Source organism: Capsicum annuum, chromosome 1 (assembly GCF_002878395.1).
Source record: "Capsicum annuum cultivar UCD-10X-F1 chromosome 1, UCD10Xv1.1, whole genome shotgun sequence".
In the NCBI taxonomy this organism is placed as follows: domain Eukaryota; kingdom Viridiplantae; phylum Streptophyta; class Magnoliopsida; order Solanales; family Solanaceae; genus Capsicum; species Capsicum annuum.
Window position 1 is genome coordinate 7097409 of NC_061111.1, and position 9196 is coordinate 7106604.

Sequence of the window (9196 nt, forward strand, 5' to 3'; positions counted from 1 at the left end):
CCTCTGATAGGGATGAATTGTTCAACAGTCTTGCAAGTCTCAAATTTGATCTTATTGATCTAAAGGCTTGCTCAGATACAGTTGATAAGGAAAAATGCACTCTCAAGAAATAGGTTACAGAACTTGAGATGTCAAACAATAATCTTAAGTCTAAAGTTCTCAAACTAACTCTCTCTAAAAATGGGAAAAAGGCCATGAGTAAAGAACAAGAAAATGCTGAACTTGAGTTGGTTAGATACAAACAAGAGTGCTGTGATTTAACTGAAAAAATGAATAAGTTGAGTCATGAAGTTTCTAAACTAAAACTTGATCTAGAAAGGGCAAATAGGTGGACAAACTCCTCAAGAATTGTTCACAATTTGAGTGAAAGAAATTAAGGCAGGGTTGCGATTCCACAAAAGTTTTGGTGATCTTAAGGATTTATGTTATATCTGTGGAAACCTTGGACATCCCACCACTGAATGTCCAGTGGCTGTAAAAAGCAGATCAAACAGTCTAAACCTGGCTAACAGATCTTCTCAGACCAAAAAGAACAATACCAGTTCTGGTCAGAGAAACAGGTTGAACTACATGCTGCCTGCATGGACTAGAAGGAACTTAATTCATCCTTTCACTCATAAAATAGGATCCAAGCTTGTCTGGGTTCCTAAGCCTAACCATTGATTTCTTATGCAGGAGGAGGTGAAAGGAAGCAAAAGGCACTGGTACTTAGACAGTGCTTGCTCAAGACACATGACTGGTGATAAGAAAATGTTCCTTTCACTCTCTAAAATAGATAGAGGGGGAGTTTATTTTGGTGATGGAAAAAAGGGAATCATCAATGGAGTTGTAAAGATTGGCTCAACTGAGTCAAAGACATTTGAGAATGTCTATCTCGTAGAAGGACTAAAGCATAACCTTCTGAGCATCTCTCAACTGTGTGACAAAAGGAATAAAGTTATTTTCACTGCTGCAGGTGTTAAAGTCAAAAGAATGGACACCAAAGAGATTGTGCTCACTGCAAGGAGATACAGAAATGTATACAAATCTGACATTATGGCACTACCAGGACCTGAACTGACTTGTCTGAGTGCTATAAAAAATGATCCCCTCATTTGGCACAAAAGACTTGGTCATGCAAGTTTGAAACAGCTAAACATACTTTCATCCAAAGACATGGTATTGGGATTACCCAAGATCAAGTTTAAGGAAGAAAAGTTATGTAGTACATGTGTAAGGGGGAAGCAGGTAAGATCTTCTTTCAAGTCAAAGAACCATATTAGCACTACCAAGTGTCTCGACCTGGTTCATATGGACTTATGTGGACCCATGAGACTTCAAAGCATAGGTGGAAAAAGGTATGTCTTTTTTTTATTATTGATGATTATTCCAGATTCACATGGACTATTTTTCTAACTTCTATGGAAGATGCCTTTGATGTCTTTGAAATCTTCATTAAGAAAGTTGAAAAGAAATTGGGCACTTCTTTAGTTTCCATAAGGTTTGACCACGGTACAAAATTTGAGAATGCAAAGTTCTTAGAATTCTGTTCAGCAAATGGTATAGATCACAATTTCTCAGCTCCTAGAACACCACAACAAAATGGAGTGGTGGAAAGGAAAAACAGAACCTTGGAAGATATGACTAGAACAATGATGCTTGCAACAAATATTGCTAAAAACCTTTGGGTTGAGGCAATAAGTACTGCAACATATATCTTAAATAGATACATGATCAGACCAATGTTAGAGAAAACTCCTTATGAATTACTAAAAGGAAGAAAGCCTAACATTTCTCATTTTAGAACCTTTAGTTGTAAATATTTCATACACAATAATGGAAAGGACAATCTAGGAAAGTTTGATGCTAACAGTGATGAGGGAATCTTCTTATGGTATTCACTTCATAGTAAGGCTTATAGGATTTTAAATAACAAAACTAACTGTGTTGAAGAAAGCATACATGTAATATTTAATGAATCCTATGTTAAAACTAACCTGCAGGAAGGAAGTGACACTGAGGAACAGGTTATACAACTTGGTTCATCAATTGGAGCTACCGAACATGGAGACACTTTGATAGGGGGAATTGAAGTTGAGGGCATAGTGATAGGGGGAATTGATACCCAACATACCCCAGCTCAGAACATAAGTAGTGATCTTGGTAGCTCACTAGGCTTGATTCCAAAAGGATATAAGTATCAAGGATTACATCCTATTGAGAATGTTCTTACTTATCTCACATCTGGGATCACCATAAGGTCTGGATTGAGAAGTATGTGTGCCTTCAAGGCATTCTTGCTAGATATTGAGCCAAAGAAGATAACTGAAGCATTGTTTGATGCTGATTGGATCATAGCCATGCGGGAAGAGTTGAATCAGTTTGAGAGAAGCAAAGTATGACACTTAGTTCCTCTCCCTAAAGATAGAACAGTAATTGGGACTAAATGGGTTAGAAAAGTAATTGGGACTAAATGGGTGTATAAAAATAAAGTTGATGAGCATGGAACAGTTACAAGGAACAAGACAAGATTGGTGGTCCAAGGATACAACCAAGAAGAAGGAATTGACTTTGATGAAACTTTTGATACTGTAGCAAGACTTGAAGCTATAAGATTACTTATGATTTTGCTGCTTACATGGAGTTTATCCTTTATCAGATGGATGTGAAGAGTGCATTCCTAAATGGAATTCTCAAGGAGGAGGTGAATGTTAAACAACCTCTAGGATTTGAAAGCAAGGAGTTTCCAAATCATGTGTACAAATTGGACAAAGCTTTGCATGGGTTGAAACAAACTTCAAGAGCTTGGTATGAGAGACTGTCAAAGTTTCTATTGGAACATGGACATACTAGAGGTAAAATTGACAATACCCTTTTCTTGAAAACTAATGGGAAGGATTTGTTAGTTGTGCAGATGTATGTGGATGATATTATTTTTGGCTCAACAAATATGAGTATGACTCATGAGTTTTCCAAACTCATGAGTTGCGAATTTGAGATGAGTATGATGGGAGAGCTGAATTACATCTTAGGCTTACAAATAAAGTAGTCAGCTTCAGGGATAATGATTCACCAACAGAAGTATGCCAAAGAGCTTCTCCATGGAAGAGGCAAAAGAGATAAGTACTCCTATTGCCACTGCCACAAAGCTGGAATTAGATGAAATAGGTTCAGATGTAGAGCAAAAGACGTATAGAGGTATGATAGGGTCATTATTGTACCTCACAGCAAGTAGACCTGACATTGTGTTCAGTGTAGGACTATGTGCCAGGTTTCAAGCAAAACCCAAAGAATCACATCGAAAATTTGTGAAGAAAATCTTCAGATACTTGAAGGGAACCACTGATCTTGGCTTATGGTACCCCAAAGATATTAACTTTAATCTGGTAGGTTACTCAGATGCTGATTATGCAGGATATCTGGTGGACAGGAAAAACACTACAGGAATAGCACACTTCCTTGGATCATGTTTGATTACCTGGTCCACTAAGAAGCAAAATTCAGTTGCCTTGTCTACTGCTGAAGATGAATATGTTGTTGCAGGTTCCTGTTGTGCTCAATTGCTATGGATTAAACAACAACTCATGGACTTTGGTATAGATGTTGGTTGTGTTTCTATTTTTTGTGATAATACAAGCGCTATTAACATAGCTAAAAATCCTGTTCAACATAAGAGAACCAAATATATTGATATTAGGCATTACTTTCTTAGAGATAATGTTGAAAAAGGTCATATATCCATTATGTTTTGTTCTACTGAGGAACAGATTGCTGACATTTTCACTAAGGCCTTAAGTAGAGAACATTTTGAAAAAAATAGGTTAGCCTTAGGGATGATTAAAATTGCATAAGTCTCTCTCAATGCTTGAATAGAATAAGTTGATTTTACAAGTGGTTGTTGGTTAATTCAGTCTCACACATTAAGTTGTGTATCCTAAGTCCAAGATTTTAGAGTATGTTGACTCATGTGTGTGTTGATTTTGCAGAAATCCTTGATTACAGAAGCAATTTTGTCTATTTTGTCATTCAGGTATGATTATCATTACTTCAAAGTAGCTTAAAGAAAAACAAGTTGTTTTCCTGGTTCCTTCTTGGTCCATTTAAACCGCCAAAATACAAAGAGTCCCTTCCCTTTTAAAAAGTTGTCACTTCCTTTCCCATCAGGACTGAAACACTCATCATTACGCCTCTGCCAAATACAGTCCCTCACCCTTTTAACTTCCTCACCCTTCCCTCTTAAATACACTTTCTTTTGTTTTAATTCTACACTAAAAATTCACTTCAACCTCTTCACACTCAAGAACACTTTCCTAGTTCAAAAATGGCATCACTCTCATTATCTTCCTTCCCTTCTTCTTCTTCCTCTACTGACTCTATTCCAAATCCCCTCACCGCACTTATTCTTCATCCAAACATCACCTTAACTCCCTTAATTCTTTCTCCAATCTCCCAGAAATTCACTGGCTAAAAAACAAGCTGACGTGCAAGTTGCTCAGGCAACTTTGGAAGCTGCACATGCTGCTCATGAAGAAGAAAAAGGGACCCTCCATGCTCAAATTGCTTCCCTTAATTCCTTGTTGGCAAAAGAGAGAGCTGAAAATTCAGATGTTATTAGGAAACTCACCTCTCTTATTCCCTCCTCTTCTTCTACTTAGCCTCTTGACTGATATCTTAAGCCTATCTTCTTTTGTTCCTTTCCCTGATAGATTGTTCTCTCTTTGTTTACTTTTTGGTATATGTAGTCATCTCTACTAATGAATGAAATGGGTTTAGTTGTTTTACTGTTTCTTCTCCTATTTTCTCATATTGCATTCATATTCTCTTATTCTGAATTTTGATTGTCTTAGTGATAGCCTTAATGGCCATGAATTATTAGACGTTTTTCAATTGTTGAGCCATCTTTTTGATGATGTCAAAAGGGAAAAAAGTAGGCTATGCAATGCTTATAACTCAATTGGACTAACCTGTTTCATTCTGTGCTATTCTTTTATTCAAATTCCTTATTGAGTATGTCAGGGGTCTGTGATGTTGTGTTACTATGTTTGTCATTATCAAAAAGGGGGAATTTGTTAAGGCATGTGGAGTTTTGATGATAGACATGTGAATAAAACATGTTGTGAAAGCTGGTCCATTCAAGTGTACAAAGAAAAGCTGCAGGCAAGACTGTTGATAAGATGATATTGCGCATAGACAGGAGTGGATAAGCAAGAATATTTAGGAACCTTCTCAAACACTTATCACTTCAATAAAGTGGAAGAAAAATGCAATACTCAAAAGTTGAGTTGATCTAGAAGTCCAATAATGAGAAGAGTTCTACAAGGATAAAAGATAAAGCAAAAGAGTTTTATTCAACCAGGGAAGGAGAAACGGCTACAGCAAGGAGTGAAGTTACTTGACAGAGTTGAAAGAAGAAAGAAGCATAAATCAACTAGGACTCCATCACAGGTGTATTACAAGTGTGCATATATACAACAAAGCACGATCAAGTAACTTACTGAATGCACTGAAAAGAAAATCAACAATCAGCAAAACAGTTTTGATACTTGAAGAAGAACCTGGTTCCTTACTTAAGTCGTAGACTGTGTGTAGTAGGTAGGTTCTTTGAGTTGTAATGAGTCATTGTTCTAGTCTCAGTGATCTATAAACTGAGTTAGGAGCACGATCAAGTAACTTACTGAATACACTGAAAAGAAAATCAATAATCAGCAAAACAGTTCTCATACTTGAAGAAGAACCTGGTTCCTTACTTAAGTCGTAGACTGTGTGTAGTAGGTAGGTTCTTTGAGTTGTAATGAGTCATTGTTTTAGTCTCAGTGATCTATAAACTGAGTTAGGAGTTGTGTCTTCAAGTTAGGGAACTCAAAGACTTGGGAACACATATCTTGGGAAGATTTGTGTTTTTGTAGTGATAGGAGTTAGAAGTTTTAATTCCTAGTTTACAAGAATTCTGGTAACTTTGTTGATTGTTGAGGCTCAAGTATTATAGTGAAGTTGGGGTTAAATCCTATAGAGGTAAAGGTCATGGTTTTTTACAGCTTTCTTGAGCCGGGTGTTTTCCACGTAAAAACACTGTGTTCAGCTTTTACTTCTGTGAACCACGTTTACTTACCTGTTCCACTGATAGGCAATTAGTAGGGCTCGTACTCTAACAGTGATAAATATACTATGATTAGCATTTGAGATAGCTTCAGAGGTGAACCTAGTATTTGAAGATAGGGGGTGCACCATTATCTTTAACATAGTCATATCGATTATCAACTACACAATTTTTTTGGGCAACATCAACTACACAATTTGACATATGAATCTTTTAAACTTAAAAATTATTAAAAAAAAGGGCAAAGTATAAACTTCAAAATGATCAAATGATATTAATTTAGAACTAATATAACAAAAGTAGATCATCCTTTCATACTAGACATCAACGTATTTTCATATTCTGAAAACAGTCAATGATTACATCATTGCTTATATTTATAAATATATCCTTCTCAATATAACAAACTAAACAATCACTTAAAAATGCATCACCAATACTACTATGCAATTCATTCTTGATATGCTTCATGGATGAAAAAGCTCTCTCTACCGTTGCAGTGGCGACTGGTAAAATCAACGTTAACTTCACAAGTAAGTACACAAGAGAATAAGTCTTCACAAGATTTGCATTAACCAATGCTTCTGCCAAGTCACCAATTCCTTTTAAATTAGAGAATATAGGATCACCACGCCGCATGTGTATAATAAAAGTATCAAGTTGGTAACTAAGTTCTCGAAGCTTTGATTCACCAAACTCATCCGGATAATGTTTGGCCAATATCATCATTTTTTTTTTATCAAAATTAGAAAAAACATTCATTGGATTCAAGCCTGCCATTCCAAGAAGCATGAATTGGTTTTCTTTCTCCGGGATCGGATTTAAGTGAATTCACACCAAACTCTTCTATAAGGCGATGAGAATTATCTTTAAAACTAGAACATGGTTGAGGAGAATAATATCTATCCATTTTAATTCACAAGAATCAATAACAAATTCCTACAAAATAAAAAATTCATCAAGAATATAAGTAAAAATAATTATTTATTTATTTTTAATCAAATCCCATAAACTTAAAATAGAAGCAATAAAAAAAATAAAATTTTACACACCAACTTTCAAGCAACAAGTAGATATTAAAAGTAATTAACATTACCAAAACTTGAATAAAAAAATAAAAAAAATGAAACGAAGAAATGTGTACCTATTAGCAATTTAGCATCAAATGAAAAATTGCTCTTTTCACTTTCTTTGGGTACTATTTTGTAGGAGTTTGGAATTGGGGGATTTGGAGAAATAAAGGAGTTTGGAATTGGGGGGATTTGGGGAAATACTTGGAAAATGGAAATTGGAATTTGGGGGAGAAATATGGGGCTTGGGATTGGGGAAAGTCAGATGAGGTGGCAGCCAGCTGCTTAAAATGAAAAAAATCAGATGACTCCATCAGGAATTGAACACGCAACTTTGGGCCAAACGGAAGTCAACATTTGAGTTCCAAATCAGTACACTCACACAAGTTTTATTACTAAGGGTGTACAATTAAATATATTAACACTTTAGTAGGATATATATATATATGTATATATACAATTTTTTAAAAAAGTTACCGGGTGCACGTGCACCCTTGAGGGACCACGTGGGTCCGCCTCTGATAGCTTATGACCATGCACTTAACAAAACCAAATGCAGTAAATAATAACGTGCAGTTCGCATGCAAAAATAGAATATTTTGGACCACCTATGATATACTTACTTTTATTTTTACTTGTCACGATTTTACATCACGAGGTTAAATTGCATGAATTTTGATTAATTAAGATATATTTTTCATCATCTTAATATGAAAAAGACTGTAACCTATTACATTTTTCGTATAGTTTTCGATCATCTAAACTTTAAACTTAAAATATCAAATTAATCTATTTCAATGTAGCTTTGAATTACAGTCAGATTGACGACCTCGAGAAGCGAAATAATAAGTTGTACGTAAGTTCTTATATGTGTTGTTCATATTGGTAAATGAAATAATTACTTAACCAATAAAAAAAATTAGTCTAATTATAACCCAAAAGAAGTGTGGGTCACATGCATGCATGCTACGTACTTGCTAGAGAATTTTGAACAAAAGCCAAATCAAATTAAAATACTAACAGCTAGTATTATTTTTTGGAAAAGACTGATTATTTCTAATTCTCCTCTTGATTTTCTACCACAACGTCAAGATTATCTTGGATTATTAGTTAATGAGATCAAGTCGTCTTTTAGTCTAAACAAGTGCATGCGTTAATAATATATATGAGTAGTGAGAGTCGTAAAAGTAAATTTAAAAAAATTTAAACTAAATTCCCATTGAAATTACAGCAAAGGAACAACAACCAAAGCAGAAAGCAGATAGCAATTTGCAGTTTCAGAAAATAAAACTACACTATTGGGAAACTTGTAATGACTTAAATGTTAGCATTTTAATTTGCTGTTGGTTCTTTCCTGACCATATATTGAATAAAGACAAGATGCATCCCACAAATTAAATAACCTCTCTATATCTGGTAATTAACTCGGCATCTTTGACAGCTTCACATGCACTCGTTTCTATGACTTCACTCATAGCTGTTAACTTCATAAGCTTATACTCTCCGTTAAGGCTGTCAAAACCGGCCCACATAATTAAACCGGCCCGGTAAGCCCAAGGGCTTTAGGGGTCCGGGTCCCGGTCCGATTGAGTTTTTGATTTGAGCCCGGTTAACCCGGCCTAGACTCAACCCGGTTTGGACCCGCCGGTTAATCGGCCCGGGCTGGCCCGATTAAGGTCTTTTTTTTTTTTTTTTGAAATTCAGAATTTCAGAAACTGAAATTAAAAACTTAGTTTTAATACATTATTAATTTACTATCAAGTTAGTTTTAATACATTATTAATTTACTATCAAGTATTATTAATTTATTATATTAAGTAGCGTATGTTTTATACTTTTATTTAAAGTAGTGTATATATTGAATGATATATATATATATGTGTGTGTGTGTGTGTATCTTCTAAATCTAAAGTAGTATATATTTAACGTATACATGTGTATATGTTTTATAAATTAGTATATAACTATATATATATATATATAAATACATAGTATATACTTATATATTGTAGTATATATTTTATTTAAAGTAGTACCTATATATTGATTT

At 34.8% G+C, this 9196-nt stretch overlaps 1 protein-coding gene across 1 annotated transcript in view; it reads right to left on the reverse strand.

Annotated features, from left to right (window-relative positions):
• Positions 1–6139: 6139 nt before the first annotated feature.
• The window catches only part of LOC107866895, a 23923-nt gene continuing 20866 nt past the window's right edge, over positions 6140–9196 (reverse strand). The window contains exon 10 of the mRNA XM_047409786.1: positions 6140–7015. The gene's annotated coding sequence lies outside the window, so the exon portion shown is untranslated. The remainder of the gene's footprint in view (positions 7016–9196) is intronic.